This window comes from Hyaena hyaena, unplaced genomic scaffold (assembly GCF_003009895.1).
Source record: "Hyaena hyaena isolate Hyena2069 unplaced genomic scaffold, ASM300989v1 scaffold_978, whole genome shotgun sequence".
NCBI lineage: Eukaryota > Metazoa > Chordata > Mammalia > Carnivora > Hyaenidae > Hyaena > Hyaena hyaena.
This window is the reverse complement of record NW_024081612.1, coordinates 241,019-266,526: the sequence shown is the minus strand read 5'-3', so window position 1 is coordinate 266,526 and position 25,508 is coordinate 241,019.

Below are 25,508 nucleotides of genomic sequence, written 5' to 3'. Positions count from 1 at the left end.
AAGCCCAGGCAGGCTCCACACTGTCAGCACAGAGCCTGATGTTAGGCTCAAACTCATGAACCGTGAGATCATGACCTGAGCCAAAGTCGGACGCTTAACCCACTGAGCCAGCCCCTTGCCCCAAAGCAGTTTATAAAGTAAAATAAAAGGGAGCTCCAGGTTAGCATCAGCTCTGTTGCTGCAGAAGAGAGTCTCAGGCACCACTCGTAGAGATAAAAGGAGGGCGGGGCCGGAAGACAGACTGGTCCTTCCCTTATCCTGTGACATGTCCTCATGAGCCCCCTGCAGTGATGCTGGGGTGCGGGCACGGGAAGTTGTCAGGCCACTCTTCCTTGATCTTGCCCCTCTGGTGCTAGGATTCCCGTAGGGCCAGACAAAGGCCTGGACCCTCCCTGGTGTCCATTCCAGTACAACTCAGTGCTCGGGGTCTGTAAGATGAGTGGGGAGGTCTTTGGGTGGGGTCTCCCTGGGAAGCATCCCAAGGATGGGGAGACAAGCAGAAGGGGAGACAGGTGGCCGAGCCTACCCGGCTGCCTCCTCTTGGACAGTTCACAGACACTCTGAGAGCCTTAGTCTCCTCTGTAAAAGGGATGTAGGGTTTCTCCTGTCTTCACCCATCTCCCCCAACTGCATGTCCAGGCCTGTGGTGGTGCCAGGCCCTGTGATTCCACAGTTCAGGAAAAGTCTCCGGGGGTCAGCTGGAGCCTCCCTCCTGGAGGCACCTCTGCTCCTCATCAGAGCAATCCTCTCTCCCCTTCATCTAGGAGAGGATACTCTACACTTGACGCCTTCGGAGAATCCCTTTTTTGTGACATCCCTGGTCTCCCTTCTCTGGGCGGGAGGGCTGTCGGAATGGACAGGTGAATGGTTTCCTCGGCGGTGCTGTATTTGGAGTCAGCCTGAACTCCCCCATAGGCAGATTCCATCTTCCATCATTTACTCTTCTTCCCTGGGAGATGGGCCTGCTCTTTTGGGGGCTTGATGCTCTCTGGCCCTGGCCCAGCTGGGATGCCTTTGTCTGAGCATGGAAGCATGAATCCTGCCTGGGTGGCACATCCTGCATCCCACAGCATTCACACGGCACCTGCCACGAGCCAGACTCTGGTTCTGCCTGCCTGAGCTGGAAGCCCAACGGCTGAGCGTTCGAGCTGGGTCTGGTTGGGGTTGAGTGGAGCGAAGCTCAGGCTTTCACCCTTGCCTCTTCCCTGCTCACTCTGAACCAAGCGTCCCCGAGACTGAGATGCTGCTCGCCTGTGTCCGAGTCTCCTTACTAATGGGGCTACAGCCTCATTTGTCTGATTTATGTCTAATACTCTCCTGGTTTATACCTTTTCTCAGCACTTTAATAATGATCCGTAAACCTGTCTCCCTGGACTTAGATTTGAAAGGTCTGAGTGTCTGGGGACATTTTTGATTTTACAAATTCCATACTCTAACTGGGGAAGTTAAACTGCCCTGGCTGGCACATAGTCATACGTGTTCCAGAGACGCGTGTCTCATCAGGAAGCAGTACCCAGCATGACTTCCCACAATGCCTTGTGATTGCGCTGCATGCCCATGAACAAGGGAGCACAGTGGTGGCTGGGGGCCTGTTCTCTTCTCTTCTGCTCCAGGCACATCTTCAGGGTCTGTGGGCCCAGCTGATTCTGGCCAGGCCTCCTCCTGGTTCTGAAGGCACTGTCCTCTCTCCCTGGAGCCACTTTGGGTTTGCGTATGTGGTCTTGAGCTCCTGTGGAGGCAAAGAGAAGGCACCTGTTTCTTTTTCATGGTTTCTTCAGTTGGGGGCCCACAGCCCGACTGCTGATGTCTTGCAGCACTGCAGGGTTTGTAGGAGAGGCGCTCTTTGGTTTTGAAGGACAGCTCTCTTCTCCCTTGAACTCAGGTTGAATGCTTGGGGACAGAATGGGTCCCATCACCAGGCTTAGTCTCTGGCTCAAGTTCACAATGCTTCTCCTTTTTTTCTCTCAGAGCAAGTCCTCTCCTGGGAGATGCCTCAGTGTCTGGGCAGAATGACACCTGGGGCAGGGGGCCCAGCCTACCATGTTCTTGAACTTGCAGGTTGTGAGCCCAGCCAGGCTCAGCCTGAAACATCTCTCTGTACATGGGGTTTTTCTTGGGAATCATTGAGGGTGGTGTTTTTCTCTGAAAGATGTTGAGGATATTGAGGACACAGCACAGAATGGGTGCTGTGTGTGTCGGGGGGCATGCTATACTGCCCACAGGTGAGTAGGTCTTTCTCGTTGCGGTGACCCCAGATTCCGAGAGAGAAGCCTATTGCTTCTTGTCCTCTGGTGTCACTGATGTTCCTCAGAAGGACCTCAAGAGTGTGCCCTGAGATGTATTTCTCCAAGTATATAGACAAGTGGCCCTGAGCCAACCGTATTTTCTCACTCAAGGGAGGAATAAATGAAGGGTTGGTGTTAAGGATCAGTTTGCATTTGGGCTCAAGGATCAGTCTAGGGCCACAGGAGGCTGACATTTGGGCTGAGTCATGTAGAGAGTGTGTACTTCCTTTAGGAAAAGATGCTTTACCTGTGGCTTTGGAACCCTGTTCTTGTCCTTATTTATTATTTATCTATACAATAACTACTCACTTGAGGTGTGGTGATGAGCCAAGTAGACACTATGGTCTGTGCCTTCATGGAGCTTAGATGCTACTAGAGCCTGACATTTAATAACCACACAAGTGAAAGCATCATCATAAACTGTGATGAGTGTTGTAAGGAAAATGTCCATGGTAGGGAAGTCCTACCATGGGGATGTGTGTTTAAGCTGAGACTTGAAGGATACCTCTCAAAATGGGTGAGGTGGGCATGGAGGGTAAAGACCCTGTGATGGGGGGGGGGGCAGATCTAGGAGGGTTCAAGGGACCAGATGAAGACTGGTGGCTGGAGTGCAGAGAGTAGGGCCCATGGTGGGAGATGGAAGAGGAGGGACAGGCTGCAGCCAGAACACACATAGCCATAGAGCCATGAAGGCCAAGGGAGGGAAGAGGGCCTTCAGTGTAAGAGCAATGGGTAGTGTTGAAGGTTTTAAGCAGACTTACCTGGCTCCTGGTTGAGAATGGAATACCCTGGAGCCTGAATGGAAGGAAGCAAATACCAGCTGCGGGATGACTGCAGATGCGCAGGTCAGAGATGGCGGCCTGGGTCAGGGTGGTGGGGGTGGATGCGCAGAGAAGCGTGCTTACTTAAGAGACACATAAGAAGTGGAATCACCTGGATTCGGTGAGGGAACAGGCATGCGCTAGTAAGAAAGGGGAGGTGTGGTGCGTCCAGGTGTCTGGACTGCCCAGTAGGATGGCTGGATGGATATAGGTGCCACTCCCTTATGCGAGAACATCAGGTTTAGTGCAGAAAATCACTAGCCCAGATTTGGATGGTTGAGTTTTATTTAAAAAAAATTTTTTTTGATTAACATTTATTTATTATTGAGAAACAGAGAGAGACAGAGCATGAGCATGGAAGGGGCAGAGAGTGGGGGAGACAACAGTATCCAAAGCAGGCTCCAGGCTCTGGGCTGTCAGCACAGAGCCTGATGTGGGGCTCAGACCCACAAGCGGTGAGATCATGACCTGAGCCGACGTCGGACACTTAAACTGACTGAGCCAACCAGGTGCCCCAGGATGGTTGAGTTTTAAAAGTCTGTAACTTTGCAATGATGTTGAAATGTCTGAGAGGTACTGTCAAGGGGCCACTTGGCTATTTGAGTCCGGCACTGGGAGTAGAGAGCTGACTGGACACAAATACTTCAGCGTCGCGTGGTAATAGAATCCACAGGGGTGAGGGGGATGGTCCAGGGGAGTGTCTAAGTGAGGAGGAATCAACCAGCAGAGCAGGATGCCTTGTGTCCAGCTTCCTTCCTGTCTGTCCATCCCAGGCACAACAGGGTTGCTCAGCTTGGGCCTCTGGAATCCAGACATGTAGGTACTGGACCCTGGGGGTTTTCTGGGCTCCAGGAGACAGGTTCCTTCCAAGTGGGGGCTATGGAAGAAGATGAGTCAGTGGTCTTACCTCTCTCCCTCAGTGACGGTGGCCAGCCTCTATATGGCTTCATATCTAGATGGTCTCACATCCCATCTCTACCTTGGAAATGGCTCCCTGCCCCATCCAGGAGCCATTTAACGTAAGCACCCCTGGACTCCAAAGGCCAGTTGAGGACTGGCAGAGTCAGGGGCTCTCTGGCAATCTGTACCAGGAGCAGTGCCACAGTGACTCATGTGGAATGTTCTGATGAGGGCCGTCTAGGCTTTAGCACCAGCAAGAGGACTGGGTGGCTTTCTCTGGGGAGGAGGGAGGATGAAGCGGTTAGTTCATGCAGCGTGACGGTGGTAAGTCCCACTCATCATTTTAGGTGGGCTGTGTCTACTCTGGAAATGATGCCCAGTGTTTTTGCTTAAGGGGAAAATCATTAGTGCTTAGAAAAATAAATTTCTTGGCTGGGCTAAAGATGTCCTTTTTCCTTTTCTTTATTCATTGTTATGAATTGCAATCAAAGACAGTTTAATGGTGAAATTGCTATAAAATGGTAGAGAAAACATTTCTTTGGGTATTAGTTTTGTTTTAGTAAATTACAAAGTAGTGATTTAACTTGCTACCTTCAAGATTATTTCTGCCTCTCAGTGGGGTAATATAATCAGCAAGATCTATTATGGTCTTCATTGTCTAGAGAACACAGATAAATAATCTCCCATCATGCTCTTAAACAAACTAAATTACCTGTGACTTTTGATATCTCCCATTGAGAGCCAAGGGGATGTCACTTTGAGTGTATGGATGGGGAGGGAGAGATGATACAGTTCCAAAGGGGACAGAGAGGCAAGGTGAAAGTTGGGGCCACCTGGAGAGTCACTCCAGGAGGGACTCCCCATGTTCACATGTGTGCAGGGGTTTCCCAGTGTCCATGTTGCACCAGGACTGGGGGTTCGACAGGCACCTGGGGTTCCAGAGAAAGGGGAGGGAGCTGAGCCTGAGTGGGGGCCCCAGCCAACACAATGGTGACACAGGCTCTCAGTGTACCCACAAGCTTCCCACCTGTCTCTTTAATAAACAGCTTCTGAGTCCCTCCCCTGTGCCAGCTAATATGCTCATTGGGTAGTGTTTTCGTTATAGGTTCCATATCTGCCCTTTGGGGAGCACAGAGTGTGGACGGGCCCAGGAACATGAGGACTGACAAGTTACTGTTCACTGGAAAAACTATATACAGAGCAGTCATTCTGCCCAGGGCTGTCAGGGAAGGCTTCCTTAGACTGCAGTCTGGCTGTGCTTTGAAGGCTGCAAGGACTTTGTCCAGCAGGAAAGGGAAGAGAAGGAAGAACACGGCAGGCAGTAGGATCAGCGTGGGCAGAAGCACAGAGGTGAGAAGTGCGGCAGCTCCTTGATGGTAGCTTACAGGCTTGTGTTCTTTCTGGGTGACGGTGTGGGGGGAGGGTGGGACTAGACAGTGAGGTTTCTTCTTCCTGGGCCTGCCTTGGGGGTGGAATGGCTCTGTCACCTTAGCGGTGACTTTTTGAGACCCCTCTCCTTAGCCTAGTCTCCATGTTCAGAGGGGCTGACTATGGGTAAGGATGAGGGCGAAGGGGACCATCAGGGATCTAGTTTGCTACATCACTTGTACTGATACACTCTGTGACTTTAGGTAGTGTCTCAGCCCCTCTGCACCTCAGTTTCTTTATGTCTAGAATGAGGCCATCCTCCCTCCTCATTGGTTGCTGGGTAGTTTCTGTGAAGTCAGGAGAATCCAAGTATGAAAGAATTGGGAAGTCTATGTCAGGTGGGTCAGTATCTCTGTATTTTCCCAGCCTTATCTGCTGGTCCTGGGAAAGAAGGAAGATTCAATCTGAGCTGTGATAAAGCTGGTGGAGAGATGAGTTGGCTGGATAGCATCCTGGAGTCCCATCTCCTGGAGGAGATTACATGGGCCTGAACTTGAAACAGATGGAGAAAACCACATGTCACCATAACCCTTTCTATAGGGGTGCCTGAGTAGGTCAGTCGATTAAGTGTTGGCGTCTGTGGACTCAGGTCAAAATTTCATGAGTTCAAGTCCCACTGTTCGGCTCTGCACTAACAGCACAGAGCCTGCTTGGGATTCTCTGTCTCTTCATCTTTTTCTGCCCCTCTCCTGCTCGCTCACTCGCTTGCTCTCTGTCAAAATAAATAAATAAACTTAACAAAGAATAACCCTTCCTGTGTATAGTTGGGAGGAATTATCTTGAGGAGCTTTTTTTTTTTATGATTATTTATTTTTGAGAGCGAGTATGTTTGTGTGTGTGAGTTGGGGAGGGACAGAGAGAGAGGGAGACACAGAATCTGAAGCAGGCTCCAGGCTCTGAGCTGTCAGCACAGAGCCTGATGTGGGGCTCAAACTCAGGAACTGAACCCTGACTGAGATCATGACCTGAGCCAAGGTTGGAAGTTTAACGACTGAGGCACCCAGGAGCCCTGGAGGGCTTTTAATTTCCTAGGGGCAGAGTTAAGCAATCACCAACGGTTGGTAGCCTTTGTTGGGAGGCGGCCAGTCTGGTGACTAAAGGCCCTGGGTTTTGCTGAGAGCTTGTGTGGGTTTGCTGCTGGACCTTCCTTGTTCGGGGCGGTGCAGGAGGTCTGAGTGTCATGCAGGGTCCTTGGTCTTCCTGTCCTTCCTGTCCCGATGCTCGGCTGGTCCTCTCATGAACTGCTGAGCAAACACTTGGCGAGTAAATATCAATTTAAAAAAGCCTCGGATTATTCAAGTGGCCTCATGTCTAGGTCTGGTCTTAAAATGACGGTCGTGGGCCCTAGAACTGAACTGTTCGGTATGGTAGGTGCTTGCCATCTGTGGCTATTGAGCACTTGAAGCTGCCGGTCTGAATTGAGGTGTCCTGTAAATAGAAAATACATGCTGGATTTTGAACACTTTATACAAAAAGTCTAAACGATTTGCTTGTTAACTTCTGTCCAGAGTACATGTTGAAATGATGGTATTTTAGACATATTGGGTTAAGTAAAATATATTAAAGTTAATTTCACCTTAAAAAATTCTTTTTTAGTGTGGCCAGCAGAAAACATAAGTATTTGACTTGGTTTATATTTCTATTGATTGCTGCTGCAACTGTGAAGAGCCCTCTCTCCTGCCTGGTCTGGGCACTCGAGCGGCACTGCTCCGGGAAGTGGGTGCTCCTGTCTTGGCAGTTCTGCATGTGATGATGTTCCCTCTTCTGTCTTCTGGACCTGCTAGGAGACAGTCCCTGGGCCTGTGATGGAGCTGCCCAGGTGGATCTGCTTAGGGTCCCAGACAGAGCACACACTTAGGTCTCCAGAGGAGCTCAACTGCGTGGGCTTTATTTATAAAGGCCCCCTCTTCACTGGATTGCACTGGACCAAGAGGTCTTTATGGAGGGCAGGGAGTAGCTCATACTCCTATCTGTAGCCACAGAACTTGGCCATAGATCTAGAAATGCAGTCTGCTGGTTGGATAGATGGGGAATAGATAGGTGGCAGAATGGCTTCTTGGGGACATAAATGAACCAAGAGATTGAAAATACGGCTACTGGAGGAATGGATGGTTTGATGGAGCTCAGAGAAATGGGCCAAGGAATGTTTGGGTGGAAAAAAGGGTGAATGAAAGTGTGGAAGAAAAGGGTGGTGAATCTCTGGATAAATAGGCAGGAGGAGGTTGCATGAATGTTTGGATGGATGCATAAATAATGGAGTGGGAAAAGGAAGGTGAGTGATTAGGTGGATGGAAAATTAGAATGGTGGGTTGATGGAGGATCAAGAAGGGATGAATGAAGGGGGCCCATTCCAACATAAGCTTTGGCCAAGGTCTGTCAAGGATGTCGCTTCTTAGGGTCAGCCTGTAGCATGTTTCTCTGGCCTGACTCTTCTGCTTTGTCCAGGCATGTCTGAGCATCTCCAGGCTTTCACTGGCTTCCCCAGAGAGGTCTCATTTCTTTGGCTATGCTAATCAAGTCTCTCCTTTGTTAGAACTGTCAGCTCCCTGGTGGGCCACCTCTGTCATTTTTGGGGGGACATGCTGGGACATGTGTATGGGGGTGCAGATGGTGTGTTTGTCGGAGTGTGCATGGGGAATTTATTAGGACGAGTGAATCCTCTTTCTGTACAAAAGACCATACGTAGGACTTTGCTAATAATGAAGGAACCAAGAGTGTGACTGAGAGGAAGAGGGAAGAGAAAGTGTTTTAAAGAGATAGAGTCAGGATAGAAAAATACTTCTTTTTAAGACATTATTCCTGACCCATGTGCTTGTGTGATAACCACCCTCCTACACGCAGACATGGACCTGCCAGAAGGTGCTTCCTTGGAAAGCCCGTTTCCTTGGGGGAGGATGACTTTCAGAAAGAAGAAAGGATGGCATCGTACCTCTAGATTTGAACCTTTTCTCTGGAGGCGGCAGAAATGGGTACTGGTGTGGCAGGCCCTTTGTCTCTCTAGTGATGGGGACCCAGAGGTGTGGAGGAGACAGTGGAGTCCTCCATTCTGATCAGGCTGCATCACTGCCTGGGGCAGTTGGGGTGGGGGAAACACGGCAGGTCTGGCCATCTCGAGGTTCCGGATTTCTGCTTCAGCAAAGGCTTTAATCGTGATGATCAGCAGTCATCTCCTCACCATTAATTCAGTTACATGTCAAGCAGGATTCCTAGAGAGGTTCTGTTGCAAATGGCACGGAAGGACGATGAGGGCCTTTCTGCACATTGCAGCTCACCTGGGCTCCAGGCACCTGCCAGAAGTGTCGTCACCAGCAGCCCTTTACTTAGAAAACGCACAACCCTTTCTGTGGCTCCCTTTCGTCTGATTTTTAGGAATCCCACCACCAAATCCTACCCTCCATACTCTGAGTAGTGCGTGGATCGTTTTTTTCCCCGTTGTGAAATCAGAAAAAAACCCTGGACCTTCTTTTATTAAGGCAACCTCAGTACAATTAAACATCGGAAAGAAATGCCTGAGGCTCCAAAAGCCTTGATGAGGGGAATGAACAGCTTTGCTCAAGGTTTTCTTAATGGGACCACCAACCGGGAATTACACAGCAAACTTCTTAAATGTTCTCTTCAACTCATTTTTGTTCTTGTGGGTTGGATCTTTCAGCCACTGCTCAAATTGCCTTTCTCTTGAAAATGCCCTATCATCTCTGGACTAATTTCCTTCACCTACTGCTCCTTCTGGCTCTGGCCAAGACCTTGAAAGCAACTCCCAGCTCCAAATTTTTTGTTTGCCTTCCAATAAAGGCAAGCCCCTTCTTCTTTTAAAAAAAATTTTTTTTAATGTTTTATTTATTTCTAGGAGAGAGAGAGAGAGAGAGACAGCATGAGCAGGGGAGGGTCAGAGAGAGAGGGAGTCACAGACTGAAACAGGCTCCAGGCTCTGAGCTGGCAGTCAGCANACAGACTGAAACAGGCTCCAGGCTCTGAGCTGGCAGTCAGCACAGAGGCCGTCGCGGGGCTCGAACCCACGAACCGCGAGATCATGACCTAAGCGAAAGTCGGACGCTCAACCGACTAAGCCACCCAGGTGCCCCTTAAAAAATTTTTAAAGAACTTTTATTTTAAATGTTTATTTTTGATATAAAGAGAGAGAGAGGGTGGGGAGGGGCAGAGAGAGAGGGAGACAGAGAATCTGAAGCAGGCTCCGTCCTATCACTGCAGAGTCCGATACCCGCCTGGAACCCATGGACCTGAGCCAAAAGCAAGAGTCACTTAACTGACCGAGCCACCCAGGAGTCCCAACAAGTCCATTCTTAGTAGATGGATGTATACTCTCTTGCTCATTCTCACCCTCATCTGGTCCCCCACCCTGACCAGTCCCATGAAGGGAGCTAGGATCTCAATGTCACCAGGTTGTTTTGGCTAGACTTGCTTGGGGTGATTTGAGTTTGGCTGTGCAGGCTGAGGGGCAAGGTTTGGCCCCTGGGAGGGTGAGGGTGGGCAGAAAAGAAGTCAGGGGAGCTGAGGGTGAGATGTCCTTGGATTGCCCATAGCATCCTGAGGTTTCAGCTTTAGAAATGAACTGGTAAAATCATCTTTGGTTCTGAGTAACAGAAACCCTCTGAAACTAGTTATTGGCAATAAATTATTGTGAAGACCTAGGAATTTGTGTCAGAACCCAAGGGCAGGGAGGAATCCCGGACTCAGGAACAGGCTGAGAGTAGAACCTAGAAAGCTGTCTGCTCCCCGTCCAACCCCCTGCCATCTCCTCCTGTCTCTCCCCATCTCCCTCCTCCCCGCCCCTCCCTCTCTCCACCTTTGACTCCTTCCTGTCTCCTCCTTTTGTGTCCTGTCTCTTCCTCTATTTCTCCTTCCTCCTGTCTCCCCCCATTGTCCCCTTCCCTTTTTTTCCTCCCCCGAATCTGCCTTCCCCATCACCCCTTCCCTCTTCCCCTTTTCCTTTGCAGACCAATGTTTCCCATTTTTCTGGATATAGGGAAGGAGATGACTGTCCTGACCACTTAGGTTCTTACTCGGCACTCATTTCCCGTCACAAGAGGAAACTGGATTATTCTGGGTCTCCCCAGGTCCAATCAGCTGTGGTCAGTGGGGGAGAGCAGTCATGAGGCACAAACATGGCTGCCAGGATCCACACTTGTGCTGTGGGAAGGCAACTTCTCAGGGAAGATGGGATGAATCATGAGCTGTGCAGACAGCCCCAAGGTGTTCGCCATTGGAGGTACTTGTTAGGCAAGTAAAAGGAATCCTTGACCCAAGTAGGGAAAATGGTTATGGCACTCTCATTGCTGTTCATATGTATAATTATGAACTATGTATAATTTTGTACTATTGTATTATTGCCTTAGTTTTCCATGTTATTACAAACATTTTATAGACTTCAAGTGGTTTCATTAGAAAGTACTTAATATTATTTTCTCATTGTGGGACATCTAACTTGTTAAAAATTTTTTTTCCTCCACCATTACAGATAATACAGCAGTAGTCATCTTTATGTATAAGGCTCTTCCTGGGTTTTGGATTTTTTTGGGAATTGATTGCTAGAGGTGGAATTATAGGTTCAGGTTCTTGCTTGCAAATGAGAGCATCCACTATTGATATAGAAGCAGAAATGAATCTTTACACAAGGTATTAAATAGCTCTGGCAATTGGGGTGGTGATACAGAGAACTAGGCTTGGATATGACAGCCAGGAACAACGCAGCCAAGATCAGTGGTCCATCCCATTGTGGAACTTTCTGGTGAAACACCGCTGCCGCTTGCTGATGCTTTGCTCTAATGACGCCAGATTCTGAACTCCAGATGTTTTGCTACACATTGTCTAGAAGGACCTGCTGCCATCAACAGCTCACTACCAGACACCTGAGCCCCTTGCACACGGCTTTCATTTTACCTCTCCCTTCTGTATCCAAGTACAAATGGGCGGGTCAGATTAGCAGAACCTGGACCCATGTCCTCCGTCTAGTGTTAAGGAAGTCTGATAAGTGCATTTTTGGATTCCTAGTTTAAGAAGGTAAGATTCATTAGAAACTACCAAAATATTGTGGGATTATTAAAAATATGTCAGACAGCCATGACTGATGGATGCCCGTTGTGTCTTCAGGTGCACTCCGAGACAAAGGACTATACAGGCTGGATCAGTGGCTCCATGATATCAACCTCTCTCCAGCTGTTTTCTATTTTTCAGGGACCGTATGTCTCCTCGTGGCCCCAAATAGCTGCCACGTCTCTAAGCATCACGTCATTGTGTGTTGGAATCCCAAGGAAGAAGGAAGAGGGTAGGGGCAAAAGGGATTTCTCCTTAAGATCTTTCTTTTTAGAGATTGAAGTCTCTAGCACTTTCCTTTACAAGGTCCTTTACAAATGCCTAGTCCAAGATCTATTCCTGGCAAAAGGTGACACGACTACCTTGGTCTCCTTAGATCTGGGTGACGACATTTTTCCCCAAAGTTGAGACTCTGTTAGGAGGAGAGAAACCCAAGTAGCTTTTTGGGAAGCAATAGTACATGCCTTAATAGGTCTTAACTTTTCTTTGTTTCTTTATGAATATTTTAAGGTTTCTGATACAGACTGCTTAGTTGTTTCCAAAAGGATTTACCAACTTAAATTCTTAGGAACTGCATAGGAGTATGTTTATTTCACTATACTACACATTGCCAGCTCATGAGTACCATGATATGGAACTCTCTTATTATTTCTGATAGATTTTTAGATGAAATTGTCTTCACTTATGTAGGAATGCAATCTTAACATGAGTGATTGAGTGAAAATAATAGTATAGTCTCATTTTTAATAGTTATATTTTTAAATGCTGTTTCTTATTGTATTGTTCAGTCCCTTCTGAACAGTCTTCGATAACAATGGTGATAATGAGTATCCCTGTCTCATTCTTGATTTTAGTGTCAAAACTTAAGTGTCATGCTGGTAGGTATGATATGAGTTATTCATTTGAGATCTGTCTTATTTCCTCAAATTAAGATACTGGTTCTAAGATGGATCAACTTAATGATTGTTTGATGGGAAACAGAGGGGAGGAATTATTTAATATTAACTTGTGCATTGATTGAAAGACAGTATCTCAACAATGTGAAAGAAAATGCCTTACAATAACCAAGGATGGTATATGCCTGTTTTCTTCTCATTGATAATGTCACCTAATGAAATAATCATTTCATAGAACCAATATTCTCCTGGAAGAGAAATTCTTTTTTTTAAAAAAAGTATAGATTTTTGAGAGAGGGAGTGCAAGAGTGAGAAGGCCAGTTAGAGAGGGAGACAGAATCAAAGCAGGCTCCAGGCTCTGAGCTGTCAGTGCAGAGCCCTGACATGGAGCTTGAACAGACAAACTGTGAGACCGTGAGCTGAGCCGAAGTCGGATGCTTAACTGACTGAGCCACCCGAGTGCCCCAAGAAAAATTCTTTATATAGTATATACTTTATTATGTTTAGCAAGTATCATTCTATTCCCAAGTTTTGGAGTTTCTGAGAGGAGAACGGGTTGAATTTAACATGAGTCTAGGCATAAGGCTACCACTGAAAAATTGATGCCCTGATGATACGGGTGATTTGTTAACACATATTTTTGCAATTCTGGGATAGACTCTATTTTATTGTTATATATATTTTCTTTAATATTCTGTTGCATTCTCTTGCCTGGTGTTTTATTTAGGATTATTAAATCTATTGAAAGGAATCTCTTCAAAGTCCCCCACATCCCACCCCAGCCAAGCTTATAGACAAAACTCACAGGTGTCTGTGCTTGGCCCTAACTTTTTCTAGGTCAAGGTGCCCTTCATTCTTGGAAAGTGGATCCCAACTATAAAACATATTCTTCTCTAGCTGGAACACAACCCATGTCCTCGACAAACCCCAGACAGAGCCCCTCAAGAACACTGCCACCTCTTGCTCTACCTGGCCAAGAATTGACCACATCCCCACCCCCGCCGTGGGCGTAGCTGCAACCCTCTCACATCCTTTGAAACCCCTCAAAAGGCCCAGCCTGACAGAAACTTGGGCCAACATCTCACTCCTTTTTTAAAAAGCTTATTTATTTTGAGAGCGAGCAAGCACGCATGTGCATGCGAACGGGGGAGGGGCAGAGAGAGAGAGGGAGAAAGAGAAACCGAAGCAGGCTCCAGGCTCAGTGCAGAGCCTGGCTCAGGGCTCCATCTCATGAACTGTGGGATCATGACCTGAGCTGAACCCAAGTGTCAGACGCTTAACTGAGCCACCCAGGCACTACCCCCCTACCCTGGTGCCTCCCCTGCATCCCTCTTAATGTCTGATTCCTCTTGTCCCTTGAAGAGTGAATAAACTCTGTCCTGTTTGTTCCATTCTTGGTGCAATTTTTTTTTTTTTTGCCACCTGTGTCACTGGCCGCCCTACCACCTATTTTCATAAGTGAGGATGAGTCATAGTTGTTGTTGTTGTTTTTTAGCTATTTCTGTCAGATTTTGGTGTCTGCATTATGACAGTTTCTTAAATTGCATTGCTGTTCAACCTTTTTTCTTGTGGCTAAACAGTGTATATGACAAGAATTAGCAGTTTCTTAAAAGTTAAATTCAGCATGTGGACCTGGAGCCTTTGTGGAGGTAAAGATTTGGTGACTTTTTCCTTAATGATTGGTCCTAAAAAATTCTTACAGGGTTCATTTTGATAATTTCCATATTCCCTAGAAAATCTTCCATGTCGCTGAGATCTTCAAATTCATTAGCAAAAAGTGTTAGCTAAGTACCTTACAACTTCTAATTCTTCCCTTTATCATTTACATTTTCATCTTTTTAAGGGTTATTTGCCAGAAGTTTGACTGTTTTAATACAATTTTCCCCAAAGAACAACCTTCAATGTATTTGTTAATGTTCTTTCTGTATCATGCTTGGATTATTTTGTTTCTTCTCTCTCTTTCTTGGAACAATCTAATGTTTTCAGTCCAAGGTGGTGTTACCTGCTTTTAACACAGGTGGAGAAAGCTTGGTTTCCAGTTTGATTTGTGACTGCTTGCTCCTGAATTTTGGAGTTTTTTAATTACCCCATGAATAAATGGTATAAGGCAGGGATCTCTCTTGCATCCAGATAAGCATCCAGATAAGTTCCTGGAACATAGTAGGGGTATAATATGTACGTGTTGGCCAAATGAAATGATGAATCTGGGGCACTGGGGGAAAGCTGTTGGAAGCTACCTTTCCTGGGGACAGGACACAAGACTGATGGCAGCTGTGAGCTTTTGCTCCAGCTTCTCCCCCACCCACAATCAGCTCCCCACACCAAACAGAGAAAGTTCCTTCTTGGAATGCATGGTGGTTAGCGTTAGGGACCATCTCACCTTTTGAACTCTGTCCCCCTTGCCATTGCTTGTGACCTTAGGCAGTGAAGTCTCTTGTGGCCACAGCTAGAGATGCTGACAGGAATGAGAAGGTTGAGAATGAAGGCTGACTGCTGGAAGGTGAAGAAGCTGAATGATAGGCAGGAGACGAGTTACCTGGACAGAGGCGCAGGGGCCGAGGCAGTAGGATATGGTTTTTATTTATTTATCTTTTATTTTATTATTATTTTAATGTTTTATTTATTTCTGAAAGAGAGAGAAAGAGAGAGAGAGACAGCGTGAGCAGGGGAGGGTCAGAGAGAGAGGGAGACATAGAATCTGAAACAGGTTCCAGGCTCTGAGCTGTCCGCACAGAGCCCGATGCAGGGCTCGAACCCACGAACCGTGAGATCATGACCTGAGCCGAAGTCGGACGCTTAACCAATGGAGCCACCCAGGCACCCCTGGTTTTTACTTTTTAATGTTTATTTATTTATGTTGAAAGAAAGAGCACAAGTAGGGGAGGGGCAGAGAGAGATTTGGGCAGGAAGTGTCGCAGAGGTGATAACCTCTAGGTATTGTCACGAAGTTTGTGTTTCCCGTAGACTAGCCTCATTTATTTCTGGTAGAAGGTTAAAAACTATACAGATAATTTTAATGGACATTATTATGTTTCCTCAGAAAATAACGTGGCGCAGTTCCAAAATTACTCAAAAGTGATCATTGTGTGAACAGCTATTAATTACCGAATAGCATTGGAAAAAAATTCCCGTAGATTTGGGAAGCATTGTTAATAAGCCATTATGGTATGTCTTGGGGTCAAATCACCATGTTGTGTCAAATCATAGATTTATGGCTCCGGTTTTAATCATTTCAGAATAATTAAGAATGTGCTGTGCATCTGACTGGGTAGATTTGAGGCACAAAAACCATATATCTGCATTAGGAAGGGAACGGGTCATTTCCGGCCAAAATGGAGATCAAAGCTCTTTTGACATCTATTTGGCAAGAGCACTCACATTTTATAGCTTCTCAAAAAGGATTAGTGATTTCAGATAAATAGCATCCAGCTTTGCTTTCCCTCCCCCCATAGGCTTCTCTCAAGCAAGAGAGGAAAATCACAGTTTGTCAGGAACTTCTGACCTTGACTTGGACTTTTGGGGAGGCCAGCCATACACTGAGGTTAGAGTGTGTTGCTCTCGCCTTTGTCCAGAGCAGGTCTGAGTGAAGTAGCTCGTGCTTCTCTCTGAGGGAGACCCTCTCTGTTTTGGGAGATCGGACACTGGACCCCATTTAGTACAGTGTCCTTCCTGGACACTGGAATTGGAACACTAGAGCATTTCCAACCTTTGGGAGCAGCCCCTGCCCTGGACTTGCCTGGAGTCCTTGCTGGGCAGGGGGTGGAGGCTGCTTACTGAGCGCCTGTGTGTCCCAGGGGCTTTGTGGGTCACTTGACATATGTATGTTATCTCGGATTTCTGGCGGGGCAGGCGCTGTCACCCCTGTCTTACCAGTGAGGAAACTGGAGCTCAAAGAAGGGAGGGGACACCGCAAGATTGTTCATCTTGAGAAGGAAGCTAATGGCTGGACAGGATTTTTAGGTCTAGTGTGCCATTTGATGTGTGACTCTCTTTGGGGACTCACCTATGAAGAGGTCATCTGGCTCAGGGTTCACTTCATCATGTGGAGGAATGAGCACTACCCCTCCTGTCTCCTTCATCATGTTTAGTGAGTATACATGCTCACTGTTTAACCCAAAAAGGTATTGAAGAGAGAAGAGCCACCCCCCCCCCCATGCCCCTTCTAATCCTATTTACCAGAGGAAGTCACTCTTAGTCAACAGTGGAGTGTGTATCATTCCAAATATCTTCGTAAAAATGAGTAAGTATGTACTTCTTTCATCTGGGTAGAATCTCATATACTGCTCTGTGATGTGCTTCTTATTCAACAGTAAATTGTAGATTTACTTTATGTGCGCATGTGCACCTACTTTATGCTGTTGATCTACTAGCTATCAGCTCTCCAGCTATTACCTGTTGCCTATTTTTATTTATCTGTTTAGTTGTTTTTATCTTCAAAACAGATCTGACCACTTTTGACTGCTCCTAACTTCCTGTCCATCTGTTGACTGGATTGCTGTCCTAGCCTGCTACCAGGAATCACTGCTTTCACCCTTGGCAGCCCTGTGGTCTATTCTTTTCTTTTGTTTTGTTAGTTTGTTTTTTTGTTTAATGATTGCTTATTTTTGAAGAGAGGGGGTGGAAAGGGGCAGAGAGGGAGACAAAGGGCCTGAAGTCAGCTCTGTGCTGTTAGCACAGAGCTCGATGTGGGGCTCGAACCCACGAATGGTGAGATTATGACCTGAGCCAAAATCGAGAGTCAGATGGTTAACTGGGCCACACAGGCATCCCCTCCCCTCTGGAGTCTATTCTTAACCCAACAGCCAGAGCATGACCTTCAAACTGCAGGTTAGGTCATGTTACCTATTCGCTTACATCCGTCCTATTAGAGTAAAAGCCACAGCCTTCACATGGCCTTTGGGGGTCCACCTCCTCCTGCCAGCCTACTCCACATGTTTGATATCCTCTCTGACCTCCCTCTCACCCTCATTTGCTCTGCCGGCCTCCCTGCTGTTCTTGGGACTCCCCAAGCGTCCTATTGCCTAAGGACTACGGATTTAGTGTTTGTACTGCTTGGAATGTTCTACCCAGGAAGCCATGTTGTTCCCTCTTTTCCTTCCTTTCTAATTTGTTCCTAAGCGTAGCAAAGGCCTTCCTTGACCAGCCATTGATAGATTGATATAATATCTTAAGGTGATACTTAAAACCCATGTACATAAACACCCTAAGTCAAAGCCAGCCTCATACTGACCAATGAAATAATAGAAGCATTTGAATTTACATGAGGAAAAAGACAAACTTGTTTAATCTATTAATCTCTTCAACTGGTGTTTCTCTTCGTGCCCCTGCACTACACTGATGGATTGGGCACACTGAGAAGGGACAAAGGAAAGGAGGTCCTGGAGCTGCTGAGGGATGTGGAGAGGCAGCAAGCTGCAAGGTGAGGGTGTGGTGAGAAGGTGATGTTTGAATTAATGATGTTGATAGCCAAGTGCTCTTGGTAGATGACAAGGTTCTGGGTGTGACTCTGAGTGGCCAAAAGGGAGTTGAGGGAGGAGGATACTGGAATGAGGTGGTCTAGGAAGTGGAGGTCAGTGTGTAGGATGGGTCCTCTGTGTGGACCTTGGTCACCTGGGAGCTGAGAAGGAATGAGGGTGGAGGAGAAGATGGGTGCCATGAGCCTAAGTCTTAGATGAATGAGTTGCTCGTTATTGGGGAAAGTATCAGTGTGACAACAGAGAGGACCAGAGCTCCGCCTGGGGTGGGAGTGGGGAGGCATCTCCATGGAATGCTAGGTTTCACAGAAGGCAGGGGGGCTTCTGAGTAGAGGCTGATGATCTCAGAGAATTTTTAAATTATGGAGCTGTGGTCCTAGAAGATCCAGTGGGGAAGGCTTGAGTGTTAGGGAAGCTCTGTTTTAGAGAGCTACAAATATTAATTCCTTTTTTAAAATGTTTATTTTATTTTTGAGAGGGAGAGAGTGAGCGAGCAGGTGTGTGCACACACATGAGTAGAAGAAGGGCAGGGAGAGAGGGACACTTGGAATCTGAAGCAGGCTCCAGGCTCTGCGCTGTCTTCACAGACCCCAACGTGGGGCCCGAACTCACAGACTGTGAGGTCATGCTCTGAGCTGAAATCAGATGCTTAACCAACTGAACTACCCAGATGCCCCAAAATTCCTTTTTTAAAAGATTTTATTTTTAAGTAATCCCTGTACCCAACGTGAGGCTGGAATGCACAAGCCTGAGATCAAGAGTCACACTTGCCACTGACCGAACCACCCAGGTGTTCCCAGATACTAAAGTTCCTAATTGAAGATTCCAGGCATCCTTGATAACATGGTATATTTCTAACATTTTATGCCCATTTCCCTTCAGAGTTTACCAATTTAAGTAGAACTAGCAGCTGACTGAGGCCAAAGAAATTGTTGCTTTCTTTCTATATACTTAATGATTCCATCATTATCTCAGCTGGTACATTACATCTCAACTCTGAATGAAAAACACTTTTGGCTTTGTCAGCATCCTCTCTTTCCATAAGTTCAGACCCAAATCCATGAGCTCAGCTGGCTAGTTTCCAGCTGGATTCTCCCTGAATTGTATCCTCTGACTAGCAGAGCCTTGACACAGACATCAACCTTGTCACAGAGCACACGGGCAGCTAAGGAAGGGTCAAGGATCACCTCGCATGGCTTCCTGGCTGTGGACATCAATGAGATACCCAGAGAGGGCTGTCTGAGCTCTTGAGGTTACCCCAGAAACCCCGTTTTGACTCCTAGTTCTGGGGACATGCCTCTTCTTTTAGGATTACATGAGAAGAAGCCTGTAAAAATATCCAGCAGGTTTCCTGGAGCACAGTAGGTTGTTTTTCTGTTAGTCGAAAGGCATTCTGGGGGCAGTGCGATGTTGATGCCGCTTGTTCATTCAGCTCCCGTGTTTTGCTGGCACTGCTGGCTGCGGGCCCCATCCTTCAGGCTGTCACTGTCACGGAGGAAGATGGTGAGGCACAGCCATGAATCACGGTGTGCGAGCTGCTCATAATTGCCTTATATGTGTTTTCACTTCTCAAATTTAAAACCATTTACTGCTGGGAACAGATGTTAAATTCAGGACGCTTGTCAACTGTTGGCGCTATACACAAAAAAGATGCTTAAAATTAGAAGCCTGATTGAATTTTAAGTACAGTGATCACCGTGGTTGGAACTAAAATAATAGCAATGGGTAAACAGCTTATGGTGGGAGTTGGGAGTAAGCTGAGCTTCAATGTGAAAACCTCCGATGTCAGTTATTGGGGGGATTCTGCAATGATTGTGGTGTTAATTAATATTTAATTGTGATAGAAACCCTCTTGCAGCACTTGAGGAACATTCCCTCATTCGTTCATAACTTAGGTGGTCACAGACACCCCATGTGGTGTCGATGATCATGATAGGAATGACAGCCATCATGTCCTGGGCATCCACTTTGTGCCAGATATTGGACTTCAACCTCGTATATCTGATTCATGTTTAGACCATTGGTTATTCCCCAGGGCTAAGAAGGACTGGTAATTTAGGCAATCCCCTGCTTTGGCCAATGGAAAAAAATTGTGGTAAAATTATGTGACCTAAAACTGTCCATTTTTAACCATTTTTGTGTATACAAATCAGTGACCTTACGTACATTCATAATGTTGTGCAATCATTGCTGCCTTCCATTTCCAGCACTTCTTCATCCCAAACAAAAACTTTGTACCTATTAAATAGTAACTCGCCTTGCCTCCCCCTCCACGGGTCCCTGGTAACCCCCCTTCTCCTTCCCTGTCTCCATCAATTCTCCTTGGCCAAATTTAATAAGGCTGATGTCATTTCTGGCTGCTAGCCCCGGGAGGAGGTCTTCGGTTCTCATGGTGGTGACCATGAGGTAGTGATGGGATTCATGGCGATGGGCTCCCATCCGCTGGAGCATCACAAGGCTCAGAGGAGGCTGGGCGCTAACGGTGCTCATCACAGCGGGCTGGGGGTGTTTGTTTGCTGGTCTATCTGCCCCGCCTGCTGGTGGCTTGTGTGAGCACATGCCCGGCTCATGCCCCTGAAGCCCGGGATCAGCTCCGTGCCTAGACACTTGGTAAGTAAGCATGGGATTAATCCTCAACACCACTTCCATCCTTGGAGAGAGTGACAGGACATGGGCCCTTCTATGCTTGCGTGTACTGGCATCTGCCCTGTGTTTGCACTGGTTCCTGTGCCCACGGGGCTGCCCCTGTACCCAGACTGCAGGGGATGGGCGTGTGTGAAGGGCATGTGGAGAAGTGAGAAGGCTGGCCCAGACTCAGCTGCCAGTGTCCCCTGCTCAGGGAACCCACCCTGACCCACTTGAGGGAGGAGATGTGTTGTGAGGAAGTGGGTGTGTGTTGAAAGTGAAGAGAGTCCAGGTCAGGACTCCATTTCTGTGTTGTGTTGTGAGGTTTGTTCCTCGTCGGGAATTCATGGCTGCACGGGAGACCACAAGTGTTTTTTCAGTTAGAGATGAAACAGAGAAGGCTTATTTCTGTCTCATTGAGTCCTTTATGTCAAGATAATATCGTATGGGATACCTGGGTGGCTCAGTCTGTTGAACGTCAGACTCTCAATTTCAGCTCAGGTCATGATCTCAGGATTGTGGGACTGAGCACTGTGTCGGGCTCTGTGAAGAGTGTGGAGCCTTCTTGAGAATCTTTTTCTCTTTCCTTCTGACCCTTTCCCCTGCTTGCTCTCTCTCTCTTTAAAAAAAAAAAAAAAACCCAAAAAAACAAAAAAAGAAAAAAGAATGGGGTGCCTGGGGGGCTCAGTCAGTTAAGTGTCGACTTCGGCTCAGGTCATGATTCTTGTAGTTTCTGAGTTCTGGCCCCCCATCAGGTTCTGTGCTGTCATCCTGGAGCCTGCTTCAGATTCTTTGTCTCCCTCTCTCTCTGTCCCTCCCCCACTTGCACTCTGTCTCTCTCTCCCTCAAATAAATAATCATTTAAAAAAACATCATTGTGTAAATGCCATGTTTTAGCCTTGGTTCTTGCATGCACGCTGAGATTGCCAAGCATCCTAGGGAGTCCCTGGGGATGTTGTGCAGTCAGAGATCAAGTCTTGAGCATGCAGGCCTTGACGTGGAAGATGTGTGGCCGACAGTGTCCATTGGTATTAACTGAGGAATAGCCTCTAGCCTAGGAAGGTCATGGGCCTCACATCTACTTTCATTAATGTGTCCTCTCTCCCACACAGCACACTTACAAGTGTGTATGTATGCAGCGTTTTAATTGCTAGAAGGTACTTACTGATTGAGGCAGATGAATTTGAATCCAGATTCCTTCACATATTAGCCCTGTGAACTTCGGCATGTCACTTTCCTTTTTAGGTCTGGGTTTTCTCATTTGAGAATTGGGGTGACTACCCCAGCCTCCTAGGATGGTGGCGAGAACGAACGTCATCAAGCACGGGCTTACCACGGGGCCTGGTGCATCACACACATTAAATACAGGGTCACTACAGTGTTAGTTCAGTTGCTGTGTAGAGTCCCCAAGTTCCACTGAATTGGGATTTTAGTCTCTCACATGCCACCCGACAGACTTGGTTTCTCCGGTCTCTCTTCTTCCCACAGTAGAATCATCAGTGATTTTGATTCAGAGAGTAATTTACTCTGTGGCCCAAAAAAAGGACTTGGGGAGAGTATGCCAGCCAACTCTGTGCCTCCCTTGCTTCTGTTTCAGGATGTCCCTGCCCCCCAAAGTGTGCGACACCATGGCCATGAAAGAGAGAGAGATGTTTGTTGTGGTTAAGGGTTCTCTAAACACAGGGGTGGGAGCAGGGGTGTAAGGACTATCATGTAGCAAGTCTGGATGACCCACTGTTATCGACTGTGCTCTCCTCAGCAGGAGAGGGCCACTTGTGTTGTATATGCATGGTGTGTGTGTGTGTGTGTGTGTGTGTGTGTGTGTGTGTGGCCAAGGAAGCTTCTCTGTGCTTGGTAGGGACCTGCAATTGGCCCCAGCTGTCTAAAGTTGACTAAAGCTGCAGCTGTGACCAATGTTCTTTTGTTTCGAGATTCATTTCAGGGTGTCTAGCACAAAAACTTGAGGTAAACAATTACTGTGCAGAGATTCATACCCCCCATTAAAACCTCTTTATTAGCAATCTGATTTAATGGGAAGATAATCCAGAGTCCCGGAGATAGTCATCTGCCACCTACTGAACACACTTCATCAGGGAATGGTGTGACAACGGGCTGGCAGGCAGCCCTGCAAGGCTCTCTGAACTCCAGAGGTCCACGGCGAGCCATTGGTTGCCATGTCTCCCAGTCCCCCAATCCTACCTGCTGTCTCTGTCTTGCTGTCCTCAACGGCACTGGAGCCAGATGAGAAGAGGCAGAGACAGAGAGCCGGGGCTAGAAGCTAAGCCCCGCTGTTGGCTTGCCGTGTGGCCGCTTCCCCCCTTTCCTGGCTGCAGAGTCAGGCTAGTACCTCTCCAAGGTTGTTATCCACAGTCCCCTCACTGCTCTTCCTGATGCAGAGAAGTTCCGTTTTCAGGGAGGAGAAGGGGTGATCTGCGCTGCTCTGAATTGCCCACAGTGGAAGTGCTTTAAGCTCCAGAAGCTTCTTCCAAACACCCGGGCTCTAGGTCCTAGATGGTGTATCTCCTCTGGGCTTAGGCAGCAGTTGGGGAGGTCAGACGCAGTGTTTGTCACCCCTCACTCCTGTTGTGTGTTCCATGGCCTCTTTGTCTCTCTGGTGTCGTGTCCTTGGTATGTTCTGGAGAAGTCTGAAGGATGGCTGGCCAACGCGACGGGAATGCCCACCATTTCCACAAATGTGTTCCCTCCTCAGGATGATGGAAACTGCTTTTTTGTTAACCATAGAATTCTTTTTCCTTTTTAAAATTTTTCCTCCTCTCAAAAACCTCAGTAGCTAGTTTCCTTAGAACAAGTGAGAAAAAGAAAGATATTTAAAGTGAACCAAGGTAGCAAAAGTATTGAAGGGTGAGATCTCCACCCGGTTTATCCAGCTCTATGAAATTATATTTGCTTTGACTAATATTTCATCTCATTATTCCTTATGTATTCATACATCAAATCAACATGGTATGACTTGCTCTAGTAAAGTAAAACTGAAGGTCAAGACATTCAATTGCCTGGTAGCCACAGGGACATTTTTTGTGTAACACCTGACTGATTAGCAAATGGTATTCTGGTTATGGACTCGATCGGGGCCCACAGCGGTCTTCACAATAACTCACAACAGAAGCATGGCTGCTCATCTGTAAAACCCATACCTGCCATAGGTGGGTCCCCCGGGCATACCCCTAGACTTGAGGAGCTGGTAGCAGATGTGTGCATCTGGCTTTCCATTCCCCTGTGTCAGAATCTGCTTCCTGGTGGGTGGAGCCAATTCTGGGTCCTCACTGGGAGGAGTGGGGGTGTAGCATGGCAGGCCAGGCTCACGGTCAGTCATGGTGCTCACACTCAGAAAGCGCTGTTGGCCTAGAAAGAAGTGTACCCGGTTGTTGGCTTTGCCTTTTCACCAAGCCGAGCCCTTGTGGGGTTTGTAAGGACACCTGAAAGGTCTTTAGTTGCCTAGAAACACTACCCCCACCAACTTGGACTCATGTTAAATTTCTCAGAACTCTGCCTTTTTTTTGGGTTCATTTTTGTTAAGTCATCCCCCGCCTCTTAATCCGTAAATCTTTGATCACAGCACTGGAGGGCATCAATGGTCCAGTTCCTTCCTCTATGGTCAGGGCTGGGAGCTGGGGCCAGAAAGGCAGAGCTTCCAAAGTGATACAGACCCTGGGAGCTTTGTTTGGCATCATACCCATAATCCTGTCTCCGAGTGAGGCAGGCCTGCTGACCTTGTAAAGAAGGATTGGCCACTGGGGTGAAGGCATTTCATGGGGTCCTGTCCTATGAGCCTTTTGACTTGGGCACTGTGATTGAGTCAGCTCTGGAATTATGAGAGCTAAAGAGAAATGTGACAGAAATTTGCCTCTGAAGAGTGGTTCTGAGAACTTCTCTTGCGCTTCTGAATTCTCCAGAGTCTTGTCAGGTTTGCTCTGGACTTAGTTGGTTTAGCTATGGAAGTCTTAAGTCTGGGAAAGCCCTCAGTCCGAGGCAAACCAGCATGGTGGTTCACCCTACCTGAGGGTGACCAGAGAGAGCTGGTCCTCCCTTAGAAGCTGTATCTGACCTTAGGTTAGAAGCCATGTGGTGACGGCAAGCCTCTGCTCCCTGTCCCCTTCCTGAGTTTGCTGTGCCGCCATCTTCCCCAGTATCTTGAGAAGATCACCCCATTGGCTCGGCCTCTCTCCTCTGTGCTCCTGCCCTCTGTCTTGCTCTGTAGTGGCCTCTGCCAGCCTCTTTCCAGTGTCTCTGGCTCAAAAAATTATCACAGGTACATCTGTTTGCCTGTTGTAGGCCCCATTTTTTTTTTTTTTCCCTCTTGGGGTTTTCCCATGGACATCTGGGGCTTTAGGTGTGGCGTTTGTATGCAAAGAGGCCAGGCCTTAGGCAGGAGATCAGCTCAGCTGGGAAAGCCCTGTTTTCCCCAGAGTCCCTGTCCTGCTTCAGTGATTAGAGGGGCACCAGTCCTGGGCTCATGAGCCCTGACAGAAAGCTGGCGCTTTCAGAGCTGGGTTGCTTTTGGGGTTGGATCTTTAAAAAAAATTTTTTTTAAATGTTGGTTTACTTTTGAGAGAGGGAGAGAGAGAACATGAGCAGGGGAGGGGCAGAGAGAGAGGGGGACAGAGGATCTGCTGTCAGCATAGAGCCCAGTGCAGGACTTGAACCCACAAACTGTGAGATCATAACCTGAGCCGAAGTCAGATGCTTAACTGACTGAGCCACCCAGGTGCCCCAAGGCTGGATCTTTTTAACCCCAGGCAGCTCTTCTGTGTTGGGGCTCCTAGAACCCATCCTCATGCTGGTTGTGTGGTGAGCCCTGCCCTGGGACCTCTCCAGCTCATACCTCTGTGTCTTCCCTCTTTCCTGACTGTGAGCTCTTTCCTGCCGCCTTAGTCTCATGATCGAAGCTGGGGCCTGTGTGCTTGTACCTTTGTACACAAAGGTGCCCGGATGGATGGATGATACTTGAGGATCAGGGGATGGGGACTTTTTTTTTTTTTTTAAGAGATAGTAAAACTTTTTGGATAG